The sequence below is a fragment of the Thunnus thynnus genome, chromosome 15, assembly GCF_963924715.1.
Source record: "Thunnus thynnus chromosome 15, fThuThy2.1, whole genome shotgun sequence".
In the NCBI taxonomy this organism is placed as follows: domain Eukaryota; kingdom Metazoa; phylum Chordata; class Actinopteri; order Scombriformes; family Scombridae; genus Thunnus; species Thunnus thynnus.
The window spans coordinates 15,073,044-15,088,392 of NC_089531.1; the positions used below are offsets into that span (position 1 = coordinate 15,073,044).

General features: G+C 40.2%; 1 long non-coding RNA gene across 1 annotated transcript in view; it reads right to left on the reverse strand.

The window, feature by feature from the left end:
• Positions 1-748: 748 nt before the first annotated feature.
• LOC137198842 (uncharacterized) overlaps positions 749-15,349 on the reverse strand; it is a 78,817-nt gene continuing 64,216 nt past the window's right edge. The window contains exons 2-3 of the long non-coding RNA XR_010931691.1: positions 2,582-2,640; positions 749-2,154 (exon numbers count right to left, since the gene is read on the reverse strand). This is a non-coding gene — a long non-coding RNA (uncharacterized lncRNA). The remainder of the gene's footprint in view (positions 2,155-2,581; positions 2,641-15,349) is intronic.

The window sequence follows — 15,349 nt, forward strand, 5'->3', positions numbered from 1 at the left end:
TTTGATTTGAAACTAGAGTGTTTTTTTGTTTTTTGCTGTCCTTCCTCCGCAAGACCTGAAGTGCCCCAGAACTGGGGTCAGCACAGGGGGTGAGACCAGTGCTGCATCTTGCAAGTAGTACAGTTTGATGGATGAGGCAATCGGGGGCAGGCTGTCACTAACACCGCCTGTCCTCATTGCCTTATCTACCCAGGATGTGGCGATGGTCGAACCCCCCTCTGTGGTGACCCTAGAACGGGACACATCCATGACATCTACCCCAAATAGGCAGCGGGTGGATGTCGTGGAGGTTTTAAGGGATCTGTGGGAGATAGACGAGAGGTTTGAGCTGAGGCTCAGACAGATGGAGGCGAAGGTGATAGAGAGAGGAGACGAGAGCCAGAGAGGCAGCTGTGAGGGAGGAGAGGAGACAATATGAGGCTGTGGAGAGGGAGGAGAGGAGACACCGTGAGGCTGTGGTGAGGGAGGAGAGGAGACAACGTGAGGCTGTGGTGAGGGAGGAGAGGAGACAACGTGAGGCTGTGGTGAGGGAGGAGAGGAGACAATTTAAGGCTGTAGAGAGGGAGAAGAGGAGACAATTTAAGGCTGTAGAGAGGGAGGAACGTTTTTTTTTTTTTAAATGAGGGAGAGAGAGAGGAGAGACAGGGAGATTGCTGCTAGGGAGGAGCATTTCCTGGCAATCCTTGAGAAATTAGTAAACAAATAATAATAAAAAAAACCTTTATTATCTGCTCTGTCTGTTGTTATTGTTACTCTAGATCTTTAGTCAATCACAAATAAATGTTCATACATATGGAAAGGCAAGGCAAGTTTATTTGTATAGCACATTTTAACGAGAATTCAAAGTGCTTTAGGACAGTGCAAAAGAAACACATTATAAAAGGACATTTAAACACAATTAAAAATAGTTATTAAAGAGTTAATACACATATTAATGTTCCAATTAAGCACAATGATTTTTTTCTTTTTTTAAATTTATTTATATTCATTTATATATAATTTATTTATATTTATTATTATATTTATTTATTTACTTATTTATAAGGACAACACAATCAGCATGTGCCAGTGTTAGCAAGCTTGCTAATTTTCAACTGCAGTCCGCTGGCAAGATGTTTTGAAACCTATAAAGGGATCAAATTTACAGAACAAAGACAATAAGATGCCATAAAAACAGCAACAAAACAAGAATTCTCAAGACAGACCACAAGCCGTGCAGGGCAACAGGAAACAGCGAGACATCAGTACAATAATATAGTACAAAAATTTACAGAGCATAGTCGTGATTTGGTGCACAACACAGCATTGTCATCCCGTGCCTGTCCTCTGCTCCACAGATGGCGCCTGGAGGTGCTGGTTCTGGGTGGTCCCCTGCTGCTGCCTCCATCAACATCCTCTGGCTCCAACAGGTCCCCATTGCTGAGACAGATGTTGTACAGGACTGTGCAGCAGGCGATGACCTCCGGGACATAGAGGGCTTCAAGAAGATGGACCTCCACCTGATCTTTGGGATGCCAAAAGCTCTCTCCACAATACATCTCACTTTAGACAGGTGACTATTTAAGCAAACCTGGAGTTGGTTGTGGAGAGGCTGTCTGTAAGGGGTCATGAGGGTGATGGGTTGTTTTAGGCAGGGGTAGCCATCATCCCCAATGACGCAGAACCCTGGTGGAGGGTATTTCTGTTGCTAATAAATGGGGGTTGTGCTTTAACACCATCGCGGCCCAGGGAAACAGATGAATACATGAATGAACTTGGCTCTGTGGTCACAGACAGCCTGAAACTGAACAGAATAGAATAGTTTTCTATTCAGGTAACAGGCTGCGTCCTCTGTTGGTGGCTTCACACGGACGTGGCAGCCATAAATGCTTCCAACTATCCTTCTAAAGGCTGCTGACCTGGCTAAATGTGTGAAACATGGACCCAGGTGAGGCAAATCCTCCTCAGGTGGAGGGCAGATGACCTGGGGGAGGAGAGAGAAGACTTTCCTGCTGGTTTTGTGGACTGCCCGGTGCATGGTGGCTTGGGGCATATCAAAGGCTCTGGCCACAACACAACATGAGATACCACTACGAAGACCAGGGCCTCAATGACGGGTCCCCATCCGTGGTCACACGTTGTGCCGAGGCTGGCCTTCAGACCATTGAAAGATGCCTTGGAGAGATGGAAGCAAGCTATAAGTAACAGACAGTAGTGCATAATAGTGTTTATTCTGTTGCCTCTGCTTTCACTCTTATACTGTCACTGTATGTTGGTGTGAAGAACAATTAGAACATAGACAATTATGACTTAAAATGATAGTTTATTAAGTAAGTATAGGTACTGCTGCATAACAGTAGGCTGCAAGTTACGTATGTTGCATTTTCACTTTGCATGTCACTATCAGACATTAGTAAATAAATGTAGATAAATGTGCTTTTATGTAATGATCAGGCTAGCTAGAGCACAGATAATTACAACTATAAATCACAGTTTGTTTATTAGGTAAGTTTGACATAAGGGTAACGCTGCACAACAATAGTCTAGTCTATGGGCTGCGTAGATCACAGCAAAAACAATGTGTAAATCAACATACCAGTACCTTTTCAGTTTGTAGGAGGAGCCGGAGGACGCTTCGTCCAGAGTGTAATCCCCACCTCGCTTGAAACAGAGAGCACACACAAGCAAGAAAAATGAAAAGCACGTTCATTTTTAATAAAAATTGAAGCAAGCAAACAAGCTGGCAGATATTTTGGCGGGTGACAATCGCAGTCAAACGTTGGCAATAACGCTCCACCTGGTTGGAATTCACCGTTAAAAAGAAGAAGAAGCGGGCAAATGCTGCGATCGTCATTTCCGGTAAGTGCATAACGGCCGTGTTCAATTTGAGACAACACTACCCTGTCGAAATCCACACACGCAAGTACACGGTGTACAACCATTTTAAAGTCATGCTCTCTACCGTCTCTGTCTCCTTTACTCTTCACTCCAGCTAAGTATTGCACTCTTTCACTGTCTCTTTCTCTCCCTCATTTCTTACACATATTTCTGTTTCCCTGTCTCTCTCTCTAGCTGGCTCTTGTAGCAATGGCAGCCTGTCTGTTCAAATCCATCTTCCACCAGTACAACACAAACACACACACACACATACACACACACACCACATACATCATTGGAGGGGAAACAAATTATTCCAGGACAGGAGAACTGTTTTGTTTGGTTTACCCTTGTTTGTTTTCTCTCCCTCTCTCCATCCAACAGATGGGGTATTTTAATGAAATCAGCCTTGCCTGTTCCCATCTGTGTGAGAAATGAATTTCACCATTTTTTAAATGAGGGAATTTACAATGAGACAGGCTGGAAAGCAGGGAACCCCTGCAACGAGTTTTATTTTTTTCTTTCCTTTGACTCTCCTCAGTTCTTGTACCTATTGTGCTTTGACTGCATTTGTCTGTGTCTCTTTGTGCCTGTCTGTCTATCTGTCTTTCTACTTTTCAGCACAGAGCCTTTCTTTCATATATTTCATGTTTTTGTTACTCTGCATGTTTTTGTTGAAACAGCGTATCCTTGTCAAAACTGTTTATTCACAGTTAACGTACTATGTGTAGCTTTTTAAACATCAGCGTATAATTTCAGTGTTCAGTTTCAATCATCAATTCATTGTCATTGTCAAGAGAATGTGGTAAAGAAAACTGGCTGGTAGTATTAATCAGTTAAGTTATTTTGCCTTTAGTTATTCACCCATTCTCAAACTATCTTCCTATGTGCTTTAGCTTATTTCAGCATCAGTTACCCATAAAGCAACACATGTACAGTAGCTGATTTCACCTGTAAGAGGACCTGGTGGCACACTACGTGTATTTAGTGTGGTAGCAAGGAGAGGTCACCAAACCTGTTGGTGGAGGTCTCATTTGATTAAAGGATACTAATATTTTTACATTTTGTAATACTTTACTGGTGTTAAAATACTTTTGAAATACACTTAAAGAGGACATGACATGCACATGTTCTATATTTATATTCTACTGGTATATCTTGCATGATTTACTAAATACTCCTTATACTGGTCCTTTATACAGCCCCTCAGTTCAGCCTCCGTCTGAAACAGGCCGTGTGAGCAACTGTCTCTTTAAGGTCGCCCTCCTTAGCTCCGGGGGCTTGGTAAACATACAATAGTAGCCAGATTTCGCTTCTTTTTCCCAATCCTTTTTTTCTTGACATAGAAACTTCTCAAATACATCTGCAAATGTTCGAGCCCGAATCCGATCCGAAATATGCAATTGAACAATGCAAACAACCCATGGAACAACCTTAGTAACAGACGGACAGCTGTTTGTGGGGATGTGCGAACAATCTGACGTCAGTTTGATGGGGAAGTAGAGGTAACTTTGGAAACAAAGTTTCGAGTCAAAAGCCCAAGCCTGGACTTCTGACTTGAAGATGGCATTTTTACATACATTCACCTCAAGTTTTGGAACTCTGTGTATAAATATATAACAGTATATATATAAAAGCATGATTTGTCCCCTTTAACAGAATGTTTTTTGTGACATTGTGTTTTCAAAATTGTTTTAATGGTCCTTATCACATTCTCTCTGTCTTCTCTTTTCTTTCTTTGTGTACTGCTGTGCTGCATGATAAAGTAAAACTGTTTAAACCAAAAATTCTTGAAATGTTCTCTGCAACAATGAGTGTTGGTTTTTTACTATCTTAATTCATTAAATGGCTTCTAAAAGTCATAATACTCACTTGTACAGCACTCAAAAATTGTTGTCCTTTAACAATTGTCATTGTTGCATTTTATAAATATAAAAATAAGGTTCTGTAGGTTTCTTTATGTGTGCTCTGAGTTTTAAGACTCATTGGACTCATTCAAAACTGAATTCTGTTTTGAATGAGTCCAAAGCGTAGTTTTACAAAAAGGGCTATCAATCAGAAAAAGTCGCTGAATGAAATGTTTACTTTTCGGAGACGTCGGGTTTTCATCTGTCAGCAACTTGAGGTGTGTGTTGTGATTTCAAAAGGAGAGTGTTTGCATGCGTGTTTGCTTGTACACATGCATCTGTGCCTGTGAAAATTTACGCATGTGTTTGTAAGGAGCCGTGTGTGCCGGCACATATGTGCATGGCAGTGTGTTTTCTTAGGTGTGTTTTCAGGAAGGGAGCTGTCAGACATGATGACTGACGTCACCCTCATTATGCACACACCCACACATACACACAAATGCACACAAGTAAGTTGGCAGGTTAAGGCAGTTAACTACTTAGAAAACAGAGAAGTCATTCAGACGAACTGCACCTGCTTTGAAACGGCTTAACAAGCAATTACACAGGAAGAGAGAAATACACACTCTAGAAAACACACACACATAGAGATAGCTAAATTCAATTCCAAGCAGACTATTGGGAAGTAGCCAGAATAATTACTGATATTACTGGTGAAATAGAGACAGAGAAGGAGAAAGAGAGGATTAAAGACTGAAAGAGACCGATCTTAAACATTTAAATTTAACTGAGAAGCACTTTTCTGTCACACTAGCTGTGTGCGTGTGTGTGTGTGTGCATACGTTTGTGTGTGTGCAAGACACAGGTGATGCGTCAGTAATACACTCGTTGCGGCAGCAATTAAAATATGCAAATCCAGGAGTGTCGGGGCAGAATCTGATAGGCTATGCTTAACTGCACTCCGTGTTGATTGATCATGAATATACATGAGCCAATTCTACATTTGATCAGAAAATCACTAATGCATACACACTTACAGATAGATTAGATAGATTAGATAAACAGATAGATTTTCTTTGTTTTAGTCAAGATTCTGGCCGCAGCACTCTGAACTAGCTGTAGTTTTCTTATAGACGTTTTAGATAATCCAGTAAAAAGGGAATTACAGTAGTCTAAACGGCTAGTAATAAAAGCTTGAATAAGGATGAAAAAGGATGTTTGACCTTTTTAAAATGACATCTAAGTCTTAAGTCATCTGAGTCTAAGATCACTCTCAAGTTTGTGATGTGAGTTTCAATCTGTTTGCTAAGACCACCAAGCACTGAGTGCAGTTTCTCTCTTGCTGCTTTGGGTCCTATTATAGATAGATAACATATGTGTGTATCCATGTGCTTACATACAGTATACACAGCTGTGAGACTGCTGTGTGTGTGTATGAATATGAATCTGTGTGTTATGATTGTAAACAAATATGCAGGTCTGCATCATCCTTATAACCCTCATCATCAGGACTCGGGCCACATGCCTGGAAACTATGCAAATAATTTTTGCTCCAAAAATATGGTAATGAGGCTTGAACGCAGAATTAATTAGACCTCCAACGTTCTACGGAGACTCTACAAACTCTTCCAGCCGTCAAACTGTGTGAAGTGTGATTATGAGATCATTTGCATATTAGTCCTATTAAGGGACATTAGCAGAACTCTTGGTCATATTAGACTTAAAAAACAGGTGTTTACTTGTTACATTAATGTGGGATGTGAAAGGTCAACAGGTCAACAACCCACTGTGGCTGGGAAAGTCTGAGCAGCAGGACGAATTAATGAATGAGTAATTTATGCTTCAGCAAAAAAGTGTTTTGAGACAAAGTGCTGGCCGACAGAACTTTGTCACAGGATATCTGGTATTAATAGCTCAGCGTTAATGCACATTGTTACTATGGCACCTAGATTGCAAGTAAGGCACAGCAGGATACAATGAAGTGAATTTCTGGATATTTTGAAAGAGCAGGGAGAAAATCTTAAAGCTGTACTTAATCATTACTTTTGTATGAACAACGGGTCAAATGACAGAGAATTACTGTATCACCTGACTGCAGTTCCCCTCAAGTTTTAGATTTTTTTTTTAAGTCTTTGTTCTGATTTTACTGCCAAGAACTTTTACTTTTTGGTTCACTCTCAACCACCTTCATTAGCGTTGTCTGCAGCTACAACAGGCATCTGTTTTCAGATAAAACACTCTTATACTACCTGCCCAGCACCAAATGGCAGAGAGACAAAGTTAACAACTAGATGGTAAGCATAGTTGAGCCTTAAGTATCTGAGGAGCCAGATATTTCCCTCAGGAGTTGGTGAAGACTGAAAGCAAGCAAAAACTAAAAGAGTGCACTCAGTAGAGTGCAGATCTCTGCCAGGTCTGTACAGTCAAGATGGTGGCAAAGATAACAGAAACAGATTTATTCATGTCGTATCGTGCCTAACTTTAGTGGATCATAACATATCAGGTATGGAATTAATCAGCAGATGCTCTGGTTCAAGATGAAACCAAACCTTTCTATGTACGTCCGTTTTTGGCCACAAGAAAGGCCAAAATGTGGCCTGCAAAAGGCTAGGTAAGCCTTATTTTTAGCCTATTTTTAGCCTAGCTGATTGCAGGGAAAGCCTTTTGCTATGTCATAAAGCATATCATAAAATCATCAGGACTGCTGAAAAGACAAAAGTGTAAGCTCTACAATAGGCTCATAAGGAATGAAAAATTGTGAATCACCAAAACCACGAGAGATGCTTGAGTATACAGTCATAAATGTGCACAAAATGCAAGATTAGCTGCGGACAGATACACACACACACGCACACACACACAGACATGCACACACACGACCAAACACATAATCCCCTCTAGGCTTACACCTGGCGGAGATAAAAAGAGCTTAAAGGAGATAATAATGGACTTACATTCATCAGGTGGAAATAAACACGACTCCAAATGAATGATAATTCTCCTCCGTATTAGCTGGATGTGTAAACTGCAATTGTTTGCTAACATATTTGCTATAATAACTCTTTAATGTGCTAATGTGCCAAAGTTATGTTTCGGACTTGCCATGCTGTCCCCAAGTGGCCAAGAAATCTATGAAAATGTACTTTAAATTTGATTTAAAATGCATTAATCACTTTTGGGCCACTAGGGGGCATAAAAACAAACATCAAAACAAGCTAACAGATGCACAGTCAGTGCTCAGTGTACCCAGTCGGAGTTGTTTTTCTAGTCACCTGACAAAGTCCAATATTCACTCTCTTTTTACCACTAGTTCAGTCTCTTCCAACTTCTGAGAAAACTATCTGCGTCTATGGCTCTCCGACTCTATGTCTTTCTTCACTATCTGTCACTTGCTATTTCTGTCTACTGTTTAGTAATGGAAAGATGTGGGGAGACGCCTTCATGGCTCCACTTGATTCCTAATAACCTGAACAGGGACCTGAGACTGGCCAGATCCAAATTGTATACAGTCAGGCTGGGTTGGGTCTGTATTGCTTCAAGTCTGTGTGTCAATATACAGTATACAGTGTTTCCCCGATATTCATTCAGCAGCGGCGCACCGCTGCTGCAAAATTATGAGCGCCGCTGCTAAAATTTCAGACGATCATTAATGTCAACGAGCTACTAATGATTTTCTCTCGCACACTGTGCAACACCCTACGTTATTGTGGATTTTTTAGTCATCCTCACTCTCTTTGTTCTTCAAAGGACATCTACGTGTTTTTGCAAGAGTAGTGTTGCGCCGTTAAGGAATAAAGCAGTGCATGTGTGTGTATGTGTGTGTAAATGTGCGTGTATAGTTGCACGAGCGCAGAGGGCGAGCAGCAGAAACATGACGTGAACGCGAGCGGAGCAGAGGACAGACTGTGTCAGTTAATAAATGCTGCAGCTCCTCAAGAAAATACTCATCTATCGAAAGGGGTTAGCCCCGAAGTTAGCAACAACGCGTTAGCTTAACTTGACCAGGCTCACTTAAGGTGGACTGACTTTTAAAGTGGACCAGCAATTCTCATTTTAGTGTCAACCTCAGCCGCTCTTTAACAGAGAATGGAGAAGTGTGTGGCTGATGAGTCTCTGTCATATGCCCCCACATACGCCGCCCCCCCCGCCGCTCCAAAGCAGTCAACCTAGGGGAAACACTGGTATATAATACCTAAGTGGATCCAAGAGGACTCTCTGTCAGCTCTGATCACATAATGCATCATGATCATCACAGCAGAAAGATATATTTGCTGACAAAAGAGGGAGAGTATGAACTGTGAAGCGAGGGGAAAAGTAACATGCTTTGCTACTCTTTACAAATGCAGTTGTTTGTTCATTTGTGGTGCATTATGCTGCTGCCGGTGTTGAGTCTATTTAGGTCTGTTTTGGATCAGGTCTAATTATCCTCAAGTCCCATTCAGATCAGGGGTCTTTTTTTGCATTTTGTATTTATGCATTTCAGGTTCAGGTTGGTTTTCCACGGGTTCGTTTTGAATGGTGTAAGTTTTGGACTTATGAAGACCTAATAGTGGGTTCATGAAAATATTTTCCATTAAATAGTTTTGGATTAATGAGAAACTGAGACTGAATCATACATATTCATGGGCTGTAAAACCAAAACAATAGATTACAAGAGGCAATTTTTTTTATTTCTATTCATTTAACCATTATTTAACCAGCCCCATTTAGGTTGGAAACCTCTTTCGCAAGTCAGACCATGCCAGGACAGCAGCATTAAAGGACAATATAACAGCAGGCACACAGATAAAACAATACTACAAACTAATGCACTCTATTTATCTCTAGTTTGGGTGATTCCAGGCCTTCATAAAGTCATCCAGTTCAATATTAATATCAAAATATTGATTAATGCAGGTTTCGGGCTGTAAGATTAAAGTGCCCTTGAGCATTTTAATGACCCCACAGCCCATTCGGAGGAGCAGCCGTGTAATGTCTTTTTACAGTGGAGAAGTTACTGAACTGTGTGAATGAGAAGCAGAGCAGCGCTTATGAAGAGGTTGGACTCTCAGCAAACAGCCCCCGGGAAAATAAAGGAATCACTGATACTGATTAGTATTCAGATATTCTTCTTAACAGGGTTGGCTTATCGCACGTCTCTGTGTCATTATGTTCACCAGCTCCACTCGCTGTCTGTCATTTAGCAAGTTTCAGGTCAGTGGGCTCCAAGCAGGCTTTCAGCAGTGTGCCCTCGTTCAAATTACAGACAGGAAATGTAGACATGAATGACAAACAGCGAGAGGCACTGTGCTCAGAGAGAGCAAACAGCATGTACTAATATCTGTGGGTTTGTTTGTGTGCATGTGTGTTAGTGTGTATGTGTTTTAAGGTGCGGCAGAGAGCCCCATTAATTATGCTTTTCTGTAATCTGCTTCTAGTGTGAATGAACTCTTTTGTGTGTGTATGTGTGTGTGTATGTGTCTGTGTGTGCTGAGAGGTTTATCAGGGCTAAGCATAATGCTTGTGTGTATTGGGGAGGATAAAATGAATCATTACTACTACATGATTCATTGCTAAAGTCTACCATTACTGCTACTGCAGGGCCTGAACTTTTAAAGCTGAATAAGTGAAAATGGATTCTGGCTTTTCTTCAGGGGGCTAATCTTTGAGCTTCTGATCTTGCTGCGGTTCATTTGAATGGACATTTTTAATATGAGTTCAAATAACACAGACAGTAGTTTCTTCCACTTTTGACAAAACTGTTATGGTAACTAATATGAGGACAAGAGATGTAATAAGAGGAAGTTCTTGTAGTGTTATTTTCTCAGTGTTTTGAGTGTCATTGCATCAGACGCCTCTGGTTTTAGAGTAAACTGCTGCAATAAATGCTGCCAAGATTATTTCATTCAGGCGGTAACTAAATCTCATGTGAGCTTTGTATGTTTTATTTACTGAATCGGTGTTTCTCTTATGATTATAACGACAAGAACTCCCACCAGGCCAAAAAAATATTTTTTAATGCCAAAAATAAAGCCAAATATCCATTCATTTGGAAATCAATAGCGTTTGGGAGCCTCCATGTAGCACTGTTCCGATACATGAGTCAACCTCTGTGTCGTTACCTGGGAAACTATTGGTGGCGTAGCTCCGTTAAGGAATAGGGCAGTGCCTAATATGTGTGTGTAGCGGGTGGGAAAGCGCGAGTGGCAGAAAAGTGACGGTTAACAAGAGCGGAGTAGAGAAAAGGTTAGCAGTAAGTTGTCAGTCTGGCAGTAAATATACAGTACAGACTCCAGTGTAACAGTTAATAAACTGCAGCTTCTCAAAACCAAGAAAAGTCATGTCTGTTGTTCCCCCAACTGCTGGAAAAGTGAATGGGGTTAGCTCCAAAGTTAGCAACAATGGGTTACCCCCCCCCCCCAAATTGATTTCCTGCATGTAGTCATGTGTGAATGGGAGCGGGGATCGATATTCAGGGAAATCTGTACTGACAATTTCCCACCTCAAGACCTGGTAACATTTCAGCGAAAATGCCAGTGCGGCTGTGTTGTAAATGAAAGCAGTAACACTGCAGGGACAAACACGTAAAGGGTTTTTACGTGGAGCTAGCGAACCAATCACAAGACTCCACTGATGATGTATTTGAATCTGTGACTTATTTGCGTTTGCCTTGTCAATGCTTTCATGGGTGATTTGTCTCAAAAACTTGTTAAATATTAAATATGTTACAAGAACTTTGGAACCAGACAAAAACAGCTCCTCCACCATGTTCCTGAAAATAACAAGAGACATACATCCGGCTTTGCCCCATCTTCTTCTTCTTCTGTTGAGTTTTATGGCGGTTGGCATCCATAAGTGTTGCATGACCACCATCTGCTGGACTGTACCTTGCCCCATCTATTCCGGCATTGCCATGGCATGTGTGAAAAGGCGCAAGACAAAAATGTTCCTGAATGTAGCTGCATGTGTGAATAGTGAAAATCACTGGTGGTGTCTGAAAGGTTATCGCAGTAATTTACAGGGAACTATGTGTGTAAGAGGCTTTACTTAATGATGTTTTTATATATTGTATTATATATATTGTAAGATACATTTGCTGCAAGGTATTCTTTGCCAATGAGGGACAAAGAAACATCACAAGTTACTGTATATATATTTCAAAATATTGTATTGTAATATAAATTAAACAAAATAATTTTAATATATGCCAAGATCACTATAAAGTGACTAAAACAAAATACATACTTTTTTACCTTCTACAGTATAACTTAGAAATATTATACATATCTGTTTTGGATCTGAGCTGAAACTTGACTAAAATAAAATCTGAAATAGTCTTATGTTTATCTCTGATAAATGTTATCGATACCAGCAGCTTATACTGTATAACTGCTCCACATTATTTTTTATCAGCTCTGACTTTTTACTAACTGCTGAGATTTAGACATGTAACGCTACGGCCATCACACTGTGAGAGCTACAGTATATCCGTCATCTTCAACACATTCACAAGTGTAGTCAGGGACCGCACACATTGATGCGTCACTTTTCCATCCAACTTACAGTATATCACTCATCACACATAAAATTAGACTAATGACTCCCTGGAGGGAGACTGGGTCATTTCAGAAGCAAAAGACGATAAATATGGATACCAATATAAATATTTGCCTAAAATTCCTAACAAATCAATCAGACTTGTATGTGTGTGTGTGTTTTTTGCCCTGTATGTGTGGTAGCACGTCCTCGCTATGTGTTTGTATCTGTCTCCCAGTAAAGCATGACTGCCGAAACTGTGTTTTAATGAATTTAATGGTTCCATCATTTCTCTATCAACAATCAATGCTGGTGTTCCCCAAACACACACACACACACACACACACACACTTCATACACATGTTGATTCTACGTTGGTGTTCCTCATTATTTACTTCTGGAGAAACATGCCAACTGGAAAAGTGACTAAGCAGATGTGTGTGCGTGTGTGTGCATCTGGGGTGTTTATGTGTGCATGTGCAAGAATTTGTTAAGTAATCTGACTGTGGAATTGAATTATGTCATCATAGAAACAAGGATTAGGTTATCGGATGTTTAAGAATGGTCAATTAGTGTCACTACCGCAACATATGTGAGAGGAAAACGAGAAAGGCAGAGAGGCATGAAGAGCATTGAGAGAGAGAGAGAAAGAGAGGTGCACGTGGGGAAATGAGGAGGGAAAGAAAGAGGAAAAGAGAAGAAGAATAAAGAAATCTTTATCACAAATTTATCCTCCTAACATTGGCTTCACTGATGTGCCCATTTTGATCTTTGACCTGCCCAGAGTTGAAAACCAGGAAGAGAGTATCCTTTTTGGAGATTGATACAGAAAAAAATATAATTTCTTTGGATGCCAGGTATGTACAAGAAGCACAAGTAGCTTGTCGGGGAGATGTCTGAACCACAAACAAAGCTTACTTCGACTCAAGACAGAGACCGTCATGAAGAGAGATTCAAAAAAAAAAAAAAAAAAAAAGGCAGAGAGAGAAAAAAGAGACAAGGAGGAAAAGAAAGGAGAAGAGAGAACCAAATGAAGCAGTCATCAGACTTCAAAGCATCCTTTTATCCGATTTGTTTAGAATTTTAAATCGCCAGTCCAGATCCACCAAAACAAAAGATGAAACGATAATCCGATAATTGTTACAACGTTTCACAGAGGGAAAATATTTCTGAATATATTTACGTGTTTATGTGATCACTGGAGTGAAATGTGCTTAAAGCATTATAAAATGTTTAATTTCCGTTTAAGTTGATTTGTGTTTTTTCCTTTTGTTTGTTAGATTGAGCTTTCTGGTTATAGTGGGCATCTGCGTGTGTGTGTGTGTGTGTGTGTGTGTGTGTGTGTGTGTGTGTGTGTGTGAGAAAGAAAGCGAGAGTTAATGGAATAAAGACCAATTGTCTACATGTGTGTTTGTGTATACGTCCATTGCTGTATACATGCCATCCAATCTGACTTCTGGGCATTTTGAAGACAGCACTTTTTGACATTTAGTCTTCCCTATTCTATTTTATTTTATATCTGGATTTGTACTTTCCATTCATCAGGACTGCAATAATCTAACCTGAGCTTTAAGTTTTGCAGTGTGAAGTACAACTATATTGAATGCATTATACAGGCTTGGTGATACCAGCATTCACAGCAAAACACATTTCATTTCAGTGGAATAACCACTATCTGTGGATTTGCTCTTGGAGGTAACATAAATTCATGTATTGTTTGCGCACAGAGTTCAAGTTTGGTGAACTATGACTCATAAAATTGTCACTGTTGACCAACTATAAACCATCTTATTAGTGCTGACATTTCAGAAAACTGAGGCAACCAGAGCCAAACTGGAGGAAGCTAACATATTAGCTATGACCACAAGTAAATAGTCTTTACGTCACCAAGCTTCCAGCACCACATATTTCACAATAGTCAAAATGTTGCAAGTCACAATGTTAGTAGTGCCTCTTTCTGGTGAAACTGTGCCCTGAATGCATAGCTGCGTGAGAGCCTCAGTGAAACTAATGAGGTTATGCAAAGGTTTGTGAAATTACCATGACCACTAATGAATATCTTTATATTAACAGTTTAAATGACTATATTGTAAAAAGGGTTTGGTCATTATGATGAAACCACAAAGAATTATCAACTGACTTCCCTCAGCTCTACAGGGCTTTTTAGCATCTTTAAGCTCATCGTTTTGGTTTTACAGCCCACATTCTTACCGTTTTGGTTCATCTCAGCGCTCTTATCAACCTTGTAGCAGGCACCTCTGATTAACCAACTGTACACTACCTGCTCAGCACCAAACGACATGCAGATTAAGTTGACAAAAGTGAAAAAAGTGGAGCATTAGCCGCTAAAGAGCCAAATATTCCTCAGAAGTTGGTGGAGACCAAAACAGAGCTAGAACAGAGAATGAATATTGGACTTGGCCAGAAACACAACTCCAAATAATAGGCATAAGGAAGTCTTTGCTAACACCTTCACAATAACATCTTTATAAGGAGTTAAAATTTCAATGCTGTGTTTACAGCTTGTTGTCATTTCAACTTTGAATCCTCGAGTCTCAGTGATGAAAGCACTGATGTTACCAAACGCACAGCATGTTTATTTTCTACAGCTAAAGGCAGTAAGGTTATTTCATGTGTATCTTTACAAAAATAAACTCTAAATAAAACTGCCAGTTACATCAATGTTAGAATTATTCTAGTCAGCTACTGTACAGCTTGGTGTTCATGAAATTGTTATTCTAGAGAGAAGTGCCCACACACTGAGTCAGTGCTCCCAAAACTCAGTGTGTGGCCACATTTTATAGAATTTCTTTTGTGTTTGTGCCAACTGCACCTGATACAACATTGGGACATGCATAAACTACATTGCAGTGTGTGAAGTTGTTACCATGAAGGGCTTGTGGATGATTCTGATGTCTGTATTCTAATCACTTAGCAGGCAAGTTCATTGGTGGGCCAATCTCCCAAAATCCCAGTGTGGTTTTTTTTAACAACTGTTAAATTAGTTCATAGCTGCGAGCGCTTCGTTGAAAGTAAACTGATCAATGCAGCCTGTTCTTCTGAACACTGTTCATATATCCTCGTTTACGTGGAAATGCCTGTTTAGACAATCTGCCCTTCAAAATATCCCA